The sequence below is a fragment of the Berghia stephanieae genome, chromosome 12, assembly GCF_034508935.2.
Source record: "Berghia stephanieae isolate SIO BIC M18660-M18661 chromosome 12, UCSD_Bste_1.3, whole genome shotgun sequence".
Classification (NCBI taxonomy): domain Eukaryota; kingdom Metazoa; phylum Mollusca; class Gastropoda; order Nudibranchia; family Aeolidiidae; genus Berghia; species Berghia stephanieae.
In genome coordinates, this window is record NC_088371.1 from 41746 (window position 1) to 64063 (window position 22318).

The window sequence follows — 22318 nt, forward strand, 5'->3', positions numbered from 1 at the left end:
AACAAATCACTATGCAAAACAAATCACGATGTCTATAGTTACTATGTGATGCAAAATCATGTAAAAGAGAATAATGAAGGATATATTTACCAACTCAGTTCGTGGCTGGGACCTCTCTCTTGTTCAATGGTTGTTCAACAATTGTAATTAGGCATTGAAGAGTGTTTAGCAGTGATGTCTGAAATACAAAACAATAAAATATCGTAAGATTTACAATAGTTCCAAAATGTGTTCACAACACTGAGTGATTGGATGATAGGTGAATGAATCGTTATGGAATGTAAACATATTGAAAACAATTCATGAATGAGGCAAACAACAAAATGAAATGAGTGATATAATAACAAAGTGGACAAGGAATGAATGAATGAATGAAAAACTGAGTGAATAGATGAATGAATGAATGGATAATGTATGAATGAAAGAATGAAGGGAGGAATAAATGTATGAATGATTGGATAAATGAGTGAATAAACGAATGAATGGATGAATGAATGAATGAATAAATAAATGAATGAACAATGAATGAATGAATAATTTATAAGTGAATAAATGAATGAAGGAATGAATCAATAAAATGCTATTCAATTTGAATGAAAGAATGAATGGATAAATTGCTATTCCATTTAAATGAAGAAATGAAAAAGAAAAAAAATTAATCCTGTAAATAGGGAGTTCAATTAAAATATGATCAAGTGGGGCAATTTAAACTTTAAAGTTAGATGAAATAGATATAAGTAACTAAATAAATTCAATTCTTTATATGTGTCCCCTCCAAAATGTCATGGTCTCAAGTGAGTAAAGAGCTACTCGACTATGCATAAAGATATATGTAGAATGAGGCCCCAGAATTTACTAGTTACTATAAATGAAAAACAATTAACGATTTGTTTACAATGAAATAAAAATAATGATGAAATTTAATTAAAAGAGATAAACAGTGATCGTGGCAGTTACAAATAGAGATATGAATATTTTACGTAACTTATGATAATATGTCAGGTTCGTAAGTTTACGTTTCCAGGCAGTTGATGGGCTTGGATGATCTATTCCTCTGATAACAGGATTGGACTCGTAAAATTCCACTTCCAGGCAATTGGTAAGAAGTTATTGTGAAGTCCTTTGACAGCGGGCTTGGGTTTGATCCTTGAAGATTATACAATCAAAGTTAAAAGCTCCGGCGTCTTAATGGTGTAGATATAATATCTACAAAGTCCCAAAAGATAAAAATCTTCCAGTATATATATAGGAATAGAGTGACTGGCCGTCCGGCATAGATTGTGGAGAGAAAGTGAGTGTAGAATATTAGACCTATCAGCTTTTATAATAAATGGCTACGTGACAGAATGTAGAACGAAAAGTATTCACTAATTAGAAATTAATTCGAGGGAAGGCTATAAAAGGAAAGACGATCTAATATTAGAAGGTAAAGTTTATCTAAGCCTACCGAAATATAACTGGAGTGAGATGAATTCAGTTCTTAATAAAATAAAATTTAATAAGATAATTGTGAACAATCTTTACTGTGACAGTAGGGACTCGGTGAGTAATAGCACTGGTGGTAGGGACTCGGTGAGTAAAAGCTCTATGACTCAATGAGTAAAAGCGCTGGTGGTAGGGACTGTTTGTTTGTTTGTTTTTGAGGGTTTTACGGGGCTTGCAACACATTAAGGTCATATCAGCGCCAGTAAAAAGGAAGAAATGGGATAGTAAAAAGTTATAGAATTCAATGAAAGCACCCAAGAAAAGGTAAGACAAAGGGGAATTTGTTCAAATGGGAAACAGATGTAGATTCCAAGAGCACACCATCAAAGTACTTAGTTTAAGATCACCTAAAAGTCTCATCCAGACAAAAGCACAGGTCCCGACTAAGAGGAATACACTCGAATGTTAACAAATCAAATATAATATGTAAATAAAACATAATACAGTACATAACAGAGAGATGATTTACAATGAAAAAAATATCATCTCCCAAAACTAACTATACATTCGACTGCTTCACTCTCAGCCAGGGGATCCGGCCAGGACCAGGACAAAACCAAGTAATCTCATTCCAAGACAAAGACAGAAAGCATGTTGGAAAACAGATATAAGGGGATAGAAGACACAGTATGAACCCCCCTGCTCACTATGGGAGGTCAGGAACCCCGCCCAGGTGGTAGGGACTGGGTGAGTAATAGCGCTGGTGGTAGGGACTCAGTAAAAGAGCTGGTGGTAGGGACTCAGTGAGTAAAAGCGCTGGTAGGAATTCAGTGGTGTCCCTGATTTTATGACATTAGAATATAAAGAAATTTACAACTACAATCGGACTAATGATTTTATAAAAGGTCCCCACAAAAGTATATCTTTAAATTATTAAACAAGTCTGTTGATTAAATTAAATTATAATTTTATTTTACAAGATCAAGAAAATGTCAAAATAAAAATGAAAGTTTTGACAACCAAAATGTACCTATTCCGTAACATATAAAGACACACAAAAAAATCTTGTCTTCTTGCTCCTCTGTATTCTTGACACAGCATTGCTCTGATTTTTCGTGAAGATGTGTAGCATGAACACTACTTCACTCTATACCGATCACGACCCAACAAGTATTGAGAACAACCATGCTTCTCAAATTTGTTTTACATACAGGACTTTGCACTATCCTTTTGAATCTGGATAGAGACTTGACCGACTCAATTGTTAACGGGCACCTTTTTACTATCACACTCTTTTATTGAGATGTGATATTACGACTTATAATGTCCCTTTTTATTTCGTCACTGACCGACCACCTTTGAAATTTTGATATTCTACAACACAGTGTTTGGTCTCCTGTGTTATATTTGTTTTATTCTGTACCGACCTGTATAACACAGTTTCGGCCTTCTCTGTGTCATATTTTTATTGGGACATATAGTAACAGATTTGCCTTCTCTGTACTATAAATTGGTCACCCGTTCACGGACTGACACAGTACAGTAGCCTGCACTGTGCCTTGCTATCTTCCGGCCCCAAACGTACTTCACACAATCAACCCTGCATTATGTGAAGGATAGCTAGTGACGTTTGGCCACTGAGAGACGTTGTCATCACAAGATAGCATAGAAACAGGTTTGAAAAATACCAACTTGTGGTTGCCTAAAGCTAATATCCCATTGAGACTTAAGCTCGTTCTACAGTAACGTGACAGCCCCCACCCACGTTAAAAATTTACTTTTTTGGTGGTTTATTACATGAAAATAAATTTTACAAATGGACAATGAGTAAAGGTGTTAAGGGAATTCTGTATGAAATTTCCTGTGTGAGTCACATTTGAAAAATTTCGCAGTCTAACTGTCTCTGTCGTGTCAAGGGCATCTTTATGGTCGCATGTCTCTGTTATCTGGAGTCCCTGTCTGGTCAGTCTGTGTGTCCATAACGTCTGTGGTCTCTCTGTCTGGTCAGTTTGTGTGTCCATAACGTCTGTGGTCTCTGTCTGGTCAGTCTGTGTGTCCATAACTTCTGTGGTCTCTGTCTGGGCAGAGTGTGTATTTATAATGTCTGTGGTCTCTGGTCAGTACGTGCATTTACAATGTCTGGTGTCTCTGAAAAGTCAGAAAGAGGGTTAGAATGGGGATTTGTCTGTATTAAGTCAGTCATGTCAACAATGTCAAAGTATTTATCTTCAGAGACAAGAGTCAAAAACTGTTCCAACTGGGCGATTCTTTGCAGAAACTGATGTTCTACCATAACTTGAAACAAGCTATTGATCCTGTTTGTCACTGAAGATACAATTCGATACAGTCCTTCCCGTGTATTTGTCACACGTCATACTGGTACAATGTCAGTTTCAGGTTGGTCATGGATTTCCAGTCTTTCGCCCGCCATGACCCTCATCATCTATGCACATAATATTCACAAGTGGATACAAATATCGATTTACTTTGTATGTTGCATCCATAACAAACACATCACAAAAAACACGCAAATCACGCCTCATTCTTCCCGTTACTTAAAACAAATACTCAAAACCACCATCCTCATTCACACTGAACTTTGTTACACCTCCTTCCTCCTCTATCTCTCTCAGTAATTCCTGTACCGTCTCACCGTCCGTCCTGTCAAATCAGTCTTGAACAATCTCCGCTGCAAATCTTCGACATCTTTAGGCAATACATTTTATCCTTGGCTTAATTGAATATATTGCCTAAGTTGGGTTGTGGACACCTTTGTTTTAGCCATAGCCTTCACTGTCTCATTCACGAGGGGCAGGCGATTCTCCTGATAAAGTGAGGATGGCTAAATGTAAAAAGAAAAAAGATTAAAAGTACAAAATTGTATGCAATAGCATTCAATTAGACCTGCCAGCTAACAAAACCAAAAAAGGCATTATATTTTTTTATTGACAATTCAAAGACAAAAATCTGCATAGAAACCCATAATGCACGAGTTGTGTTTGTCACTCTATAATACTTGAATGAACTAAAATGCAACAGGCGCTCATCAAATTCGATGGTTAAATGAATGACTGCAGAATTCCCAAAAAAACGTCGCTTCATTGTCTTTGTAACATTTTCATGGCATACAAATACGCAATAGAGTGGTCACCATTTATAATTAGTCCTCAGAAATCAAGCACTTATAACTGCATCGTACTCATAGTCAAAGTCAAATTTTATTTTGAAAAGTCTATGGACAACCATCAAATCTTAAAATTCCTTATCTGGAACAAAAAAAGAAAAAAGACCCAAAAAAATACCACCACCTAGATCTGCTTATATTGTCTCACAGGACTTAATAGCGCTTACAACACTATAAAAAGGATGATGATATGGTGACTGATTCAATAAATAGGGAACAGTAGATTTCACGAGCACCTCAAAGATGTACCGATTTTGACATTACCTCAAAGTCTCACCGAGACACAAGCAAAGGATCCTGCTAAAACATTTACATAATTTAATAATATTCAAAACCTATAACTATAACAGTACATAACAGAGAGATGATTTACAGTATAAAAAATCATCTCAAGAAGAAAGGTACTGTATTTGACTGTCTGCCTCCCAACTAAAGCCCCCCGCAAGGACCAGGGAAAAAATGAGCAATCTTAATCCATAACAAAGACAGGGAGCAACATGGAAAGGGAAACAAATATAAGGGATAGAAAAAAGTGAACTCTCTGCCCAGAACCCTTCCAAGAAATTTTTTTTTTTAATAAAAAAAAATACAAATTCTGGAACAGTCAATTTTGTCAAAAGCTGGTCATCATCTCTCCATATCAGTGCGCCACCTTGATTGTATCGTAATAAAAATATGAGTTGGAATGGCTGTTGTCATTTAAACATTTGGTCCTGGTGTCAACAGTGCATTTACCTAACTAATCTATTACTATATATTACACTCAATAGTGGGAGGGGGGAGGGACAATTAAGTACTGAAAATATAAAGTAACAAGAAAAGAAAAAAATAATACATATTTATAAAAAAATTGAGTCTAATTGCGACTAAAATAGAATTTGCGATTAATTGCTGTCAAGTGTAACATTTTCGGCAGCGAAAAACTGCAGGGACAAAATGTCGATGGAAAATAAGTATAAAATGAATGAGTCTTACCAATTTATCACATGGGTGATTTTCATGGTGGTGATTAGCCCTGTAACCCTCAGAAGCCAGTATTAATTTCAGAGTCCTGCATGTAAGAAAAACTTTTTATTACAAAATAATAAAATTATCCACAACATAGTATGATAAAATATTAATAGCGTTGTCACTTGCATAGCTCAATTGTGAAGGATTTCAACATGCAGATTATAGAGCAATTGAAAATAAATTTTAATAAGACATTCAATAATAATACTAATCCAGCGCAATCAGATACAATATGAACAAATCAAGTCTTTCACTTTTTAAAACTGTTCTGGTAATAGTTGAACTATTGTCTTGCTGCATTACATCGTGCAGCCCGCCCTCTGAAGACTGTAAATGAGCTGCAGATAGGCACACATTGCCTCTTCCTCTGGATGTTTTAAAATTCAGAATCAGTTTGATTGCTTTATTAAAATTGTCTTGGCAATCAAGATAGAAAAGCTGATGGTGATAATTTACTTCCGAGTTATTCTGAAATATCATAATCTTGTGCATATAATATTTTCATTTTTTTAAATATGTAAAAGTAAAAAAACACCTCCTGTCCCCGTCCAAAAACAACCTCCTACCTCTGGTTAGGGCGAACTCCTTTGCTTGAAGTCAATTGCTTTTTGCCCTGCTTGCATTCATAGACACAAAAGTCATAAATTAGCCAACTTTCCTCAGGATGATATGATGGAAGCTGAAAAACACGGAATAATATAAAAGATCATAACATAAATACCTAAATATTAAGTTTAAAAATTGCAATATTTTCTCCAACTGAGACAAAGGTGTTACAGTTCAGTACTTTAGAAGAATAAGAAAGTAAGTCGAGAGTTTTCTCGAAGAACTTAAATTTGTGACGTGGTACTCAAATCAGGGACTAGGTCAAAAGCTGAATGGAATGGCACAAATGGAAAGCCAAAGGCATGTTGTTTTCAATATTTAAAGTCAATAAAAATTCAAATTCTGTGCATTCTAATATTAGGCAAATAACTACAGACCACACTAAATTGAATTGTATTAAGTAAAAGGATCTTGTCACATTCAATCAAGCTGTCATTTGAGAAAAATTACTTCATTATAAATTGAAGTTCAGATCGCATGTTTGAAGCCGTATTAGGAAAATTCATGTATCTGTGTATAAGCCAAGTTTCATCAAAATCACAGTGGCAACGAGTGTCTAATATTTGCCACCAGATACACTCGTAAAATTTGAGTGTAGGCCTATTTAGCAAAATCATATATTAGGAATGATTTATATTACATCATAAAGTAGCGCATGCCCGTCATCATCCTGCATCTTTTATATATATATATATATATATATATATATATATATATATATATATATATATATATATATAAATATTAAAAAAAGAATTGAGCTTTCATAAGCCGCAATATCCACCAAACATGCTCAAAGCACTTTACAAAGGATCCATGACTAGCAGCAACACGTAACAAGTAGAACGTTAGGCGATGTTTTTCTTCTGACAGACAACGCTCTTAGCGGATAGGAAATCATACACATGAGTACAGTGAGAGAATGTGAGTCCTTGGCGAGGCTCGACCCCAGGACCTTCCAATCCGGAAGTGAGTGCCACACAGCCGCATATATCTTGGCTGTTCTTGAGAATTTGCCAAACACCTACAAACTAATTAGTAAAAAGAGGGGAGATGGGCAGAAATAGACAGACAGATACACACTCAGAGAGAGAGAGAGAGAGAGAGAGAGAGAGAGAGAGAGAGAAAGAGAGAGAAGAGAGAGAGAGAGAGAGAGAGAATAATATCAGTTGCCTGTGGTGTCAGTCCGTTTAGGAGTGAGGTGGCGGAAGAAGTAGTCTAGCACTAGTACTTCGGTAGTAGTAGTAAGTAGTAAATAGGGGAGGTCTTCTGCACGTTCCTTGAGCTAAGGAAAGTATTCCTTCAACTAACCTTAAAATAAAAAATAAAACCTTGTACATTTCCAACACTTGGACCTGCACTATGACCTATAACTAAAACTAACAGACAAAAAAAAACCCCGCTAAGACTCCTCTCCAGTACCTTTTAATATTTCAAATTGAATTATAATGGCTGCGGAAAACTAAAACAATGGTCATATAAGGAAATTTACAAATCAATCAAGTTGTTCTACAGGTTTTAAAATGAAAATATGAAATAACAAGATATCACTCTAATATAGTGACACCTAACTAACACTAGACATCACACCAGCAGCAATGCTGAGCGGAGTAATTTTACTTTTTTCACTAGCAACCAAGTTGCTACATTGGATTTTCTTTCTTTCCTTTTTTTTTAGTGTTCTGCTAATGTGCAATCTACATTTAAAATAAAAAGTGGCATCTTTCATTTCTTCTAATTCTTAACAGACACGATTATGTCCACTTCACATCTCAACAACAGGGACAATTTTTTTCACTTCTTGAGGCAGTTTTTTCTTACTTCTTTTAAATTTCATTTTTTAAAGTTTCTTTATTGATTTGTTTATAAGTTCTATTGTTCTTCTTATTATAATTTCATTGTCAATATCATTTTCATCAGCATACTTTTACGGTACTTTTACCATGTTATTCTTACGCTCTTACAGTTACAGTACAGCAGAGCGATACCTAACGCAGGCCTTTAAAATGCTACTAAATTTGAAAAATGAAAATAAAACGTTTGACAAAAGATCCACAGTTCAAAAGCTAAAACAATTATAAAGTGAAACCACCTCGAGGAACATCGGGGGTAAGGTCTCCCACCCATACTGGGCACTGTGGGACTGGAAGTCTAGAGAGCTGCGCCGGTGGAACCCGTAATTTAGTTTCTTAAACGGTTCCGATCATTCAGGAGAGGAGTAGTACCTATCTAGTTGTAGTTATTAGTAGAAGAAGAAGAAGAAGAAGAAGGAGCATGTTCAGGTTCAAGTTCAACCCTCTTAGTAGGCACTTGCAAGAATTTTTTAAAATAGTGGCTATGGGTATTAATTTAGCGTAGAAAAATAAAGGGGAGTGAAACATTAACTAGAGTGAAAAATTATCGCTCTGTCTCAACTGGTTAAAAAGTTATGACCGTTTATGTGGTGGAAAATCTCTATATATAGCTTAATAGGAAAAAATGTGACCAAAGCACAGCATCCCAATGGATAATCACGTATAATTCAGAAACAGCTTCAGATACAACTTTGAAATTTTTACATGTGGTAAATCAACATCTCTGTAATACATTGCAAACAGAAAATGAATTATTTATTGAGAAAGAAACGTATAGTTTAGAGCTGAGACAGCTGCAATCAAGGAAAAATAGATCACGACATACAAATGAATGACCTATTGGAATTTTGGAAAAGTCAATAATAAAACATTTATTCACATGAAGATAGACCAAATACACCACTGAATCGGCGTCATTTAGTTGTTCACTTTGAACTTTTCAAAATGAAAATAGACCTCATAAAAGCAAAGATATAAACTGACAAATGTTTGAGGTGGTGTACTCTTCTTAGTTTGAGTTAGAGTGAGAATGACGAGAAATGAGTTGCCACTTAATTAAGGAAAAAAATTGTCGTATCTAGTTTACTTACCTTCTTTGTTGACTTTTTAATAAAAAGTACATTATTCTCATTTTCGAATGTTTTCAAATTGGAGAAAAGATGAGAATGTCTCGTTTACCGAGAGGGCCATTTTTTTTTTTGCTTCACACTTCTCAAAGAAAGACCGCGAAAAGTGGAGGCTGGTCGGCTGGTCCTTGAAAGCTCACAAATGCAACTTTAAACGCATAAGAGTGCTGGGAGTAGGTAGCTACAGATAGGTAAAGGAGCGGTGGTTTGCAACTTTAAACACATAAGAGTTCTGGGAGTACAAATAGTGAAAAGCGGTAGTTTTCGCTATTTGTAGTGGTAGTACAAATAACCACTTCGAAGATAATATTATATCACTCCATTAGTTTTCTTTACAATAAGTTATAGATAGTTATTATCACATAATTCAACATATCTTTCAATATCTTTAATAATAATTCAATACATCATCTCCAGTTGTTATCGAGGCTTGAATTGTGGTCTCGTCGGAATAATTTTAAAATATTTACATCATTTATGCAGTCATTTGTGCATATAACGAAAAGAGTTGGAACAAGAACAGTTCCTAAGGGTGCTCCTGTGTTGGTGATAAGGGTAGAAGATTCTACTTTGTTGTTCTGATCAAGCGGTAGAACAGTGGGAATTTTACTTAGACATATACCATTGATAATAAAACCTGTGTAGTTTGCTATGTTTACCAATCACTGCCATTGTTTACATTATGACGACTGTCCGTGGGGCATGGTTATCTAGGTGTCTATTAAAGATGGAACAGGCGCTCCACACACTCATGAACACACACACACACACACATATACATTCACATACTCAAGACACATATACACACATTCACAAACGCATCCGCAAACACACACACACACCCACACACACACACACACACACACACACACACACACACACACATCCACCGTGCATTTAATTCATCGATTTACTAAATCAATCTATATGTTATCATATGAGCAACTGTGAAAATTGATGCTTAGTATCAAATACACATCGAATTGTCATTTTAGAATTTTAAATTAGGTCGTCTGATTGTAGACATCCTTAAAACTTCTTTGTCAGATGATGGTTTATTCTAGAAAGTTGACCGATTTCATTACGATCACATGTATGTGATCAATAGGATAAAAACAACACATCATGGTGTGTCAGTTCCGATGACGTCACACATCAACATAAAACAATAAAGTAAACTAGAACACGTGCATAAATCGTGCCTTTCACAGGGAGTGGAAACGGTTATGGAAATGATGTCTGCAAACCGTATTTACTAAACATAGGTCTAGATTGAGGTAAAATACTGTTTTAAAAAATCAATATACACACACAAGTTCAGAATAAAGGCCATAATGATAGTCTATCTCCATTTATAAAAGTAATATATAAAGTGTCGTTATTAATTCTTAATTATATATCTATACATTTTGATGTATGCCACGTCTGTAGACGATTGCATTATTATTATTATTATTATTATTATTATTATTATTATTATTATTATTATTATTATTATTATTATTATTATTATTATTATTATTATTATTATGATTGTTATTATCAATAATGTTATTATAATTATTATTATTATTATTATTATTTATTATTATTATTATTATTATTATTATTATTATTATTATTATTATTATTATTATTATTATTATTATTATTATTATTATTAATATGATTATTATTATTATTATTATATTATTATTATTATTATTATTATTATTATTATTATTATTATTATTATTATTATTATTATTATTATTATTATTATTATTATTATTATTATTATTATTATGCGCAGCAATTTTTTCATTGTAATGTTTTTATAAAAAATACCTCTGTAACCGCCATGTTTTCCTCAACATCTGTATAGCAATAGTCTAGTCATGAATTGATTAGAGGATAAATCTCGTGGTGTTTCACTCGAACAACATCATAATCATAGTAAATCTTAATGTACGCAATGACACAGGGACTCTGATTGGTGAGCACCGGCGGGGGCTGAACCAGGGACCATTTAATTTGTCAATATTAGAGGGAAGGAAACCGATAGACCCGGGTGTAACAGTAGTGGGGGATGAACTCGAGAATACGGAATGTAAAGGTGGAAACTTGGTGTTTTTTTTTTTATTTTGTTTTTTTTACATATAGAGCAATATCCACTTACGTGCTCAAATCGCTTTACAGTGGGTCCCTAGCCAACACCAACACTTAACATGTAGAACGAGAAATGACGACCGTCAGGAGATTTTACACTTTTTTTTCGGACTGAGACAGTGCAGTTAACGTACTCATTTTACACCTGAGTATGGTGAAAGAATGTAAGTAAAGAGCCTTTTCCAATGACTCGTCTTTGCGTTGACGAGGCTGGCACAAAAGAGGAATGTACCCAGTCTTTTTGATGGACCCCAGTGGAGAGTGAACCCAGGAATATGGGAGATGGACACCCATGTGGAGTGAACCTGGGCCAGGTGGCGAACCACTGAGGAGTGAACACAGTACCACGGGATATGAACCGGGGAGTAAACTCGAGACTACCTATATGAAGTAAACACCAGTGACACCACTAGTGAGTAAACACAGAACCAATGTATATGGACACCAGTGGGGAGTGTACCCAGGACATTGGGAGATGAGTCCCAGTGGGAAGAGAATCTGAGGATCTGACAAAACTGAGGAGTGAACCAAAGACCACCGGATATGGACACCGGTGGGGAGTGAACCCAGAGTTATGAGAGTGGACACCATTGGGCAGTGAACCAAGAGATATGAGAGTGGACACCATCGGGGAGTGAACCCAGAGTTATAATAGTGGACATCATTGGGGAGTGAACCCAGAGTTATGAGAGTGGACAGCATTGGGGAGTGAACCCAGAGTTATGAGAGTGGACACCATTGGGGATTGAACCCAGAGTTATGAGGGTGGACACCATTGGGGATTGAAACCAGAGTTATGAGAGTGGACACCATTGGGGATTGAACCCAGAGTTATGAGAGTGGACACCATTGGGGATTGAACCCAGAGTTATGAGAGTGGACACCATTGGGGATTGAAACCAGAGTTATGAGAGTGGACACCATTGGGGATTGAACCCAGAGTTATGAGAGTGGACACCATTGGGGAGTGAACCCAAAGTTATGAGAGTGGACACCATTGGGGAGTGAACCCAGAGTTATGAGACTGGACACGATTGGGGATTGAACGCAGAGTTATGAGAGTGGACACCACTGGGGAGTGAACCCAGAGTTATGAGAGTGGACACCATTGGGGAGTGAACCCAGAGTTATGAGAGTGGACACCATTGGGGATTGAACCCAGAGTTATGAGAGTGGACACCACTGGGGAGTGAACCCAGAGTTATGAGAGTGGACACCACTGGGGAGTGAACCCAGAGTTATGAGAGTGGACACCATTGGGGATTGAACCCAGAGTTATGAGAGTGGACACGTCTGGGGAGTGAACCCAGAGTTATGAGAGTGGACAGCATTGGGCAGTGAACCCAGAGTTATTAGAGTGGAAACCACTGGGGAGTGAACCCAAAGTTATGAGAGTGGACAGCATTGGGCAGTGAACCCAGAGTTATGAGAGTGGACACCATTGGGGAGTGAACCCAGAGTTATGAGAGTGGACACCACTGGGGAGTGAACCCAGAGTTATGAGAGTGGACACCATTGGGGATTGAACCCAGAATTATGAGAGTGGACACCACTGGGGACTGAACCCTGGACCGTGGGAGTTAGATACCCATGGATAGTGAACCTAGGGCTGTGTGATATGGGTTAGAAGTAAACCTGGGGATATGGGATATGGACTCCAGTGGGTATTGAACTCGGGACTACAGGAGAGTGAACTTGGGGCTATAAGAGATGGATACCACTTGTAAGTAAACGCAGAACCTCTGGATTTGGACATCAGTGAGGAGTGAACCGGGGCAATGAGAGGAAAATACCACTGAGGAGTGAACCCTAGGCCATGGAAGGTAGATACCCGTGGGGAGTGAACCCAGAGCTGTGTGATGTGGACACCAGTGAGGAGTGAACCCTGTACCATGGAAGATGGATACCCGTCAGGAGAGAACCCAGGGCTGTGTGATGGGGACACCAGTGAGGAGTGAACCGTGGACCATGGAAGGTGGGTACCCGTCGGGAGTTAACCCAGGGCTGTGTGATATGGATACCAGTGAGGAGTGAACCGTGGACCATGGAATGTGGATACCCGTCGGGAGTGAACCCAGGGCTGTGTGATATGGATACCAGTGAGGAGTGAACCGTGGACCATGGAATGTGGATACCCGTCGGGAGTGAACCCAGGGCTGTGTGATATGGATACCAGTGAGGAGTGAACCCTGGACCATGGAATGTGGATACCCGTCGGGAGTGAACCCAGGGCTGTGTGATATGGACACCAGTGAGGAGTGAACCCTGGACCATGGAATGTGGTTACCCGTCGGGAGTGAACCCAGGGCTGTGTGATATGGACACCAGTGAGGAGTGAACCCTGGACCATGGAATGTGGTTACCCGTCGGGAGTGAACCCAGGGCTGTGTGATGTGGACACCAGTGAGGAGTGAACCCTGGACCATGGAATGTGGATACCCGTCGGGAGTGAACCCAGGGCTGTGTGATATGAATACCAGTGAGGAGTGAACCCTGGACCATGGAATGTGGATACACGTCGGGAGTGAACCCAGGGCTGTGTGATATGAATACCAGTGAGGAGTGAACCCTGGACCATGGAATGTGGATACCCGTCGGGAGAGAACCCAGGGCTGTGTGATATGGATACCAGTGAGGAGTGAACCTAGGCTATGGGATATGGACACTAGTGGGGAATGAGGTCAAGGCAATGAGAGATGGACACCTGTGAGAATGGAACCGGAGAACATGAGAGATAGACACTAGTAGAGAGTGAACCTAGGGCCGTGTGATATTGATACGAGTAGGGAGACTGTGAGAGGTGGACACCAGTAGGAAGTGAACACGGGGTTATTGGATATTGACAACAGCGGAAATTTAACTCTTGAACACCATTGGGGAGTGAGCTTAAGGTAATGATAGGTGGACACCATTTGGAAGTTAACACGAGACTGTCTGCTATGGACGCCAATGGGGAGTTGACCTGGGATATTGAGGTGAAACTAAGGGGGAGTAAACCAGGTGAACACTGCTGGGGACTGAACTTGGGACTATGGGAGGTGGAGACCAATGGGGAGTAAACAATGTACCACGGGATATGGACACCAGTAGAGAATGAAACCAGGACAATGGGAGGTGAACACCATTGGGGAATGAGACCAAGACATTGAGAGGTGGACACCAGTGGGGAGTGAACATGGGACCACCGGATATGGACATCAGTGGGGAGTGAACTCAGGACTTTGGGCATGGACACAAGCCGGGAGTGAACATCAGACCACTGGATATGGACTCCAATGGGAAGTTAACCTGGACTATTGGGGATAGAAACCAATGGGGAGTGAACCCGGGTCTATACGATATGGACTTCATCCGAGGAATGAACATGAGATCACGGGAGGTGGACACCGGTTGGGACTAATAAGCTATACCACCGGATATGGACACCAGTTGGGAAAGAACCCACGACTATGGGAGGTGTATACCATTGAGGCAAGACAATTAGAGGTGGACACCTGGGGAGTGAACCCAGGACTATGGGAGGTGTACAGCATTGGGCCAAGACAATGAGAGGTGGACACCTATGAAGTTTCTTGGGTCCTATTCCTGCATTGCCGGGTACAGATGTACCCCATACTACGCATAAATAAAATACAAATGATTTCTTTATAGCCATTGTGTTTATAATTAGTAGCAATAGCTAATATGCATAGTGTGACGATTCTGGACGTTCCAGGAGAGTCAGTTGAGCCAGATAGGACGAAGCGTCAAGAGAGAGAAAAGACTAAGAGAGATAGACAGAGGAAACTCTTTGAAAAGTGGAAGATCAGGCCACTACACTGATCCTAGACTGAGGGAAGCGAAAAGAGAAGAAAGCTTGTGTTTTTTTTTTTGATAGACAATGGAATCAGTTATAGAATAAAGGAAATCAAGATATACAAACACGATACGTTTATTACGGATACTGAATTACATCTAGAACACAAATAGGAACGAGACAACAACTCTTATTCATTCATCCTTCTTGTCTCCCTCCTGACATCCAAGAATAAGAAACACCACTACAATAACACAATATAAAACAACGTTGCAAAAGAACTCCCTCTGATTCCCCGCGCCTTGCTTATAAGATAGCTTTCGTTCGAACCCCCTGATTGGATGGTGAGCTGTTCAGAATACCTAGCAACCAGAGGAAGGTACGGTCAACTCCGGACTCGTTCCGGTTATGTCATAACATCCAGTGCCATGGCATGAGTGTGGCTTTAGGCAGACGGATTAAGTTCAACTCTAGGTTCCATGACGTATGATCTGATTTGACAGACTAACTACATGTATATACTATGTCGAGTAATCTGTTCATCACATAAATCTTATAATCTTTCTGGTCTACACCAACATCATCATCACCGACATTCTTATCATCATCATCATCATCATCATCATCATCATCATCATCATCATCATCATCATCATCATCATCATCATCATCATCATCATCATCATCATCATCATCATCATCATCATCATCATCATCATCATCATCATCATCTCATCATGACTACTATTACTATGTTAACCGCAACCGCATCATAATTACTATCACCAGCAACAAACCATCAACCCTAACCGGCACCACAATACATCCATCACCTTTTCTTTTCTATTCTAGTTTCTTTTTCCTGAATACTATTATTTATATATTGGTGAAAGCAGTGAAGACAATGGTTTTTGTTGTGAATCATACTATGTGTGTCCCCTCTCCCGTCTTAAAGTTTGGGGACTGTGAGTTATCGGTTTACGGGTAGTCCCTCTCTCTCTCTCTCCCTCTCTCTCTCTCTCTCTCTCTCTCTCTCTTTCTCTCTCTCTATATATATATATCTCTCTCATTCGCTCTTTCTCTCTCTCTCTCTATCTCTTCTCTCTCTCTCTCTCTCTCTCTCTCTCTCTCTCTCTCTCTCTCTCTGAAATTGTCTAAAGCGCACGATAGCATAAATAATTTTCTTTTTTTTAAATTATTGATTGTTAATACGGTGCTTGGAATGCATGGCTAATGATATAGGATCGTAAACAAGAGAGATTCAAGGACTGGATAACTGCAGTCATAGGAAAACTGTCTGAATTGCGCTGTGGCCAAATTACGTTTGATTTTGAGAAAGCTTGGATTATGTGGTTAATAGACTTTACATTAGCACTCACAAAGCATTCAAACGGTCCAGACTACGGCCAGTCCCATCCGTCGGTTTAATGATGAATCTATCGTTGGGTCGTTGACTGTTTGCATTACAGGTGGGAGGGGGGTCTTTTGACCGCCTATGGTGGGCAGTGTTACTCGCAATGTTTTTCAATCCCTCTATATTTGACTTCGAACAAGTCTCTGTATTGGAAGGATGTTACTTAGTTGTATCAGGACCAATGCAGAGTCCTTGGCTAGGAAGGAAACAGTCGAATGTATAGTTTTAGATTTAGGAGATGATATTTATCTATCTCTGTTATGTTATCTTATATTTTGTTCTATATCATGATTTATACGTGTATGTATGTATGTATGTATGTATGTATGTATGTATGTATGTATGTATGTATGTATGTATGTATGTATGTATGTATGTATGTATGTATGTATGTATGTATGTATGTATGTATGTGTGTGTTGTATGTATGTATGTGTGTATGTATGTATGTATGTATGTATGTATGTATGTATGTATGTATGTATGTATGTATGTATGTATGTATGTATGTATGTATGTATGTATGTATGTATGTATGTATGTATGTATGTATGTATGTATGTATGTATGTATGTATGTATGTATGTATGTATGTATGTATGTATGTATGTATGTATGTATGTAGTAGTATGTATGTATGTATGTATGTAGTATGAAGTATGTATGTATGTATGTATGTAGTGTAGTAGTATGTATGTATGTATGTATGGTATGTGTATGGTATGGTATGTATGTATGTATGTATGTATGTATGTATGCTGTTTTTGTTTTCAAGAATAATGCTTTCGATTTTCATTTGGAGTTGATTGAAATTTGTCAACAGTATGAATAATACTATAACGAATCAAGTTACACATACTTTTGTGTGTTATCACGTTATAACTCACTGATAGATGTTATTATTAACGAAACACCGATACGCATTGCATCAATAGATTATATATAACCAACGTTTACGTTTTCACGTAGTTTTCGGTGTTGGTTCTATGATCAAGCGGTAGAACAGTACGTAATTTACTAAAAAACATGCCATCGATTGCAAAAACATGTGTAGTTTTCTATGTTTGTCAATCATTATAATAATTGTGTACATTGTGACGACTGCATTAGTTATTATTTTTAATCAGCTACTGTATGTGTGTGTGTGTGTGTGTGTGTGTGTGTGTGTGTGTCAATAGAGAGAGAGGGGAGAGAGAGAGAGGAAGAGATAGATAGATAGATAGATAGATAGAGAGAGAGAGAGAGAGAGAGAGAGAGAGAGAGAGAGAGAGAGAGGAGAGAGAGAGAGAGAGAGGGAAAGGGGAAATTGTTCATCGGTGTGTTTATGTGCATGCGTGTGTGTGTGGGGGGTGGGAGTATTGTGTGCACGCACTCATGTAGTATGACACATGAGAGTATGATTAGGATTTAGAGTATAATAGTATTAATATGTGCAGCTTATTTTCATATGGGAGAAACAAAATTCAAGTAACTCAGCTCCTTATAGTTGTTTATGGCCGACCGCTTTTTATGAATGGTTCTCACTGAATTCTTGCGGTCGGACTTTGGGCGTTCGGGACTGCATGTGGTTTTGTGTATTGGTGCGTTGTGTCCTGCTGGCGGGTGTTTTGAGCATTTTGGACAAACTTACAGCATCGATAGTTATTCCTCACATACAGAAAAGATAGATAAGAATGAAGGACGATAGGGAGAGAGGGGAGAGAGAGAGAGAGAGAGAGAGAGAGAGGAGAGAGGGGGGGGCGGGATGACAAAAGATAAGATTCTTACCCTTAGAAAGAAAGAGGGAGAGAATTTGATGTGCAAATCTCATTATCTCATTTTATGCAACTTTACTATAACAAAATTTCATGTTATGTATATAATATTATATGAAGATATTACTATTCTGACATAGGCGTGAAAGAACAGAGAGAGAGAGAGAAGAGAGAGGAGAGAGAGATAGATAGATAGATAGATGATAGAATAGATAGATAGATAGGAGAGAGAGGAGGGAGAGATGAGAGAAAAGGCAGAGAAGGAGTAGAGAGAGAGGAAGTGAGAGAAGAGTAGAGAGAGAGAGAGGGAGAGAGAGGAAGAGAGAGAGAGAGAGAGAGGAAGGAGAGAGAGAAGAGAGAGAGAGAGAGAGGAGTAGAGAGAGGAGAGAGAGAGAGGAGGACCACAGGCTTTCCCTTCATAGCTTGTTACGGAATAATATAATATGGAGTATGATGAAGATGGTCATGGTGTTATAGGGGAATGGTGAAAGTGAAGGATTGTAACGAAAAATTAGAAGGTTGTTGTGATGATGATGATGATGATGATGATGATGATGATGATGATGACGATGATGATGATGATGACGACGACGATGATGATGATGATGATGATGATGATGATGATGATGTTGTTGTTGATGCCGGGTTTTTTTTCTAATTTTTTTTTTACGATAACTACTATGTTATTCGTATGCATCTTGTGTGAGTGTGTCTATGTCAATATTGTATTGTTATAAATGTGTAACCAAATGACAAAATGCCACTTTTTTGGGGACAATAAAGATATATTATTATTATTATTATTATTATTATTTTTATGATCAATTATCACTAAACTGTATGAATATGACTGTAAACAATCAACGTAAGACATACTTTTGTGTATTTACACGTTATATCCTGTTGACATCAATAGTTTCATATAACAAAATACAGGAATAGAGATAGAACGAAATTGACGTCATCAATTTTTTGTAATTGTTTATTTTAATAAAACCTGTGTAGTTTTCTATGTTTACCAATCATTATAATTGTCTACATAATGACGTCAAACTGAGAGTTCGTGGTTATATAGGTGTCTTTTGACGTCAATCAGTACTTAGCTATTGTTTTTAGTCAGCCATTTTTATGATCTTTTATCACTAAATCGTATGTTATGTGAATTGTGTTAGTATGTATGATTCAATTATCCCTAACAGAGTCCCACATTCCTTTTGACCCCAATTACCATTTGTGTGTGTGTGAGAGAGAGAGAGAAAGAGAGAGAGAGAGAGATAGAGAGAGAGAGTAAAGAGAGAGAGAGAGAGAGTGAGAGAAAAAGAAGAAGAAGAGAAGAAGAAGAAGAAGAGAAGAAGAAGAAAGAAGAAGAAGAAGAAGAAGAAGAAGAAGAAGAAGAAGAAGAAGAAGAAGAAGAAGAAAAAGAAAGAAGAAGAGAAGAGAAGAGAAGAAGAAGAAGAAGAAGAAGAAGAGAGAAGAGAAGAAGAAGAAAGAAGAAGAGAAGAAGAAGAAGAAAGAAGAAGAAGAAGAAGAAGAAGAAGAAGAAGAAGAAGAAGAAGAGAGAAAGAAAGAAGAGAAGAAGAGAGAAAAGAAGAAGAGAAAGAAGAAAAGAAGAAGAAGAAGTAATTGCGGCCTGTGTAGGCAAATTTAGGCCTGAGCAGACACGTTGTATTTGTTTTCAATAATTAGTTCCTGATTTTATTTGGAGTTGATTGAAATTTGTTAACAGTATGAATAATACTATAAACAATCAACGTTCACATATTTTGTGTGTTGACAAGTTATATCGGCTGGCAGGTGTTATGATTTTAAAAAAAACTAAACGCATTGCATCAATAGATTTTATACAACCAACGTTTAAGTTTTCACGTAGTTTTCTGTGTTGGTTCTATTGATAAGCGGTAGAACAGTGATAAAAAGAAGTAATAATAGAGACAGTAGTAGTAGTAATGGTAGTAGTAGTAGTAGTAGTAGTAGTAGTAGTAGTAGTAGTAGTAGTAGTAGTAGTAGTAGTAGTAGTAGTAGTAGTAGTAGTAGTAGTAGTAGTAGTAGTAGTAGTAGTAGTAGTAGTAGTAGTAGTAGTAGTAGTAGTAGTAGTAGTAGTGGTTGTAGTAATAGTAGTTGTGATAGCAGTGAAGACGAAGAAGTAGTAATAGAAGTAGAAGTAGTAGGAGAAGTAGTAGTCGTCGTAGTATTTGTAAAGATAGTAGTAGTAGTAATAATAATAGTAGTAAAGGTAGTAGTAGTAGTAGTAGTAGTAGTAGTAGTAGTAGTAGTAGTAGTAGTAGTAGTAGTAGTAGTAGTAATAGTAGTAAAGATAGTAGTAATAGTAGTAGTAGTAATAATAATCGTAGTAAAGGTAGTAGTAGTAGAAGTGGTAGTAGTAGTAGTAGTAGTAGTAGTAGTAGTAGTAGTAGTAGTAGTAGTAATAAAAGTAGTAGTAGTAGTAGTAGTAGTAGTAGTAGTAGTAGTAGTAGTAGTAGTAGTAGTAGTAGTAGTAGTAGTATAGCAATGACTATGAAATTTTTTTTCTCTTTTTGAGGAAAATTTTGGCCTAAAATCAAAGCCCTATCTCCACTGAGTAAAAATGTTTTTGAATTTTGAAAATCCATTCGTAAATAAACAAGTTATGCAGTTTCAAATGTGTCATTTATTTGGATGACCCGCAAAGAGGAAAATAACGCGAAAATATGGGACGCTTTTTCGGCATTTTTTTTCGACCTTTGGTTGTATCTTGCGTAATAAGTGTGAAACTTGAAGAGCAAATTAGGATGGTGTTTTGTAAAATACGGGAAAAGTACTCGTCATATTCATATGAAATGTTACAACCAAAAAGAAGAAATGTTCATGTATTACCTTGTTAGCGACAAAACCTCCACGCCCGGTAATTTTAGAAATATTTTACTCCAAAGAGTAAAAATCTATTTTTAACGGTCTTCTGGTAATTGCATGAGTTTTGTCGCTTGACATAATCTAAAATGACCTTTTTTCTAACTGTGTGCCAACTTTCAGTCATATTCAGCAATAAACAGCGTCGTAATTAATTTTTTAATATAGCATATACGAAACGGCTTCGTCCCATATTTTGACGGGAATTCGGGCACTTCGTAAGCGAAAAAGAGGCCCAAAGATTTATGCGGGATAGTCATTGCTAAGTAGTAGTTGTTTAGTAGTTAGTAGTAGTAGTATAGTAGTAGTAGTAGTAGTAGTAGTAGTAGTAGTAGTAGTAGTAGTAGTAGTAGTAGTAGTAGTAGTAGTAGTAGTAGTAGTAGTAGTAGTAGTAGTAGTAGTAGTAGTAGTAGGAGGAGGAGAGTAGAGGAGGAGGAGGAGGAGGAGGAGGAGAGAAGAAGAAGAAGAAGAAGAAGAAGAAGAGAAGAAGAAGAAGAAGAAAGAAGAAGAAGAAGAAGAAGAAGAAGAAGAAGAAGAAGAAGAAGAAGAAGAAGAAGAAGAAGAAGAAGAAGAAGAAGAAGAAGAAGAAGTCAATCATGATTCATTGTCTCACAGTGATAGCCGAGAGAGCATGTGATAAAGACTGATGGAGTGAGTGTAATGCTATTTCTGCGTCACGGTGTAACTGATTGATCCTGAATTGGCAAACTGCCTATAATAAATGTTGAATTGAATTGAATCTAATTGTTTCATCGTATTACACCAGATAATTCACTGACAGGTGACACATCTGTCGCTACTTGTTTTGTTTTAAAACTGTTTACCAATAAAACACAATGACTCGCATATCTAAACAATTTTAACTCCAAAAAAACTGTCGTAGAAAAATAAGTTGTTAATGAATTTATGTTTTAACGATTTAAATAGAAAATTGAAACTTCGTTTGACTTCATAATTAGTTTGCATATTTTGTCTTCTACCTTTGATTAAATCGTAGATTTTCATTTTGCACAGATTCACTAACAATGAGGCGAGAGACTTTCGATTGTCCAGCCATCGACCATCTCATCTATAAGTCTATTTTCAAACTCACTCTCTCTCCGACCCATCAATC

General features: G+C 37.4%; 1 long non-coding RNA gene across 2 annotated transcripts; it reads right to left on the minus strand.

The window, feature by feature from the left end:
- Nucleotides 1-2375: 2375 nt before the first annotated feature.
- LOC144957830 (uncharacterized) lies at nucleotides 2376-9412 on the minus strand. Of its 2 annotated transcripts, none has more exons than XR_013642225.1 (4): nucleotides 9171-9412; nucleotides 6187-6299; nucleotides 5585-5660; nucleotides 2376-4267 (listed from the first exon to the last, which is right to left on the minus strand). It is a non-coding gene; the product is annotated as an uncharacterized LOC144957830 (long non-coding RNA). The 2 variants fall into 2 exon arrangements; XR_013642226.1 differs by lacking the exon at nucleotides 9171-9412 and adding an exon at nucleotides 7649-7831.
- Between the last annotated feature and the right edge of the window lie 12906 nt (nucleotides 9413-22318).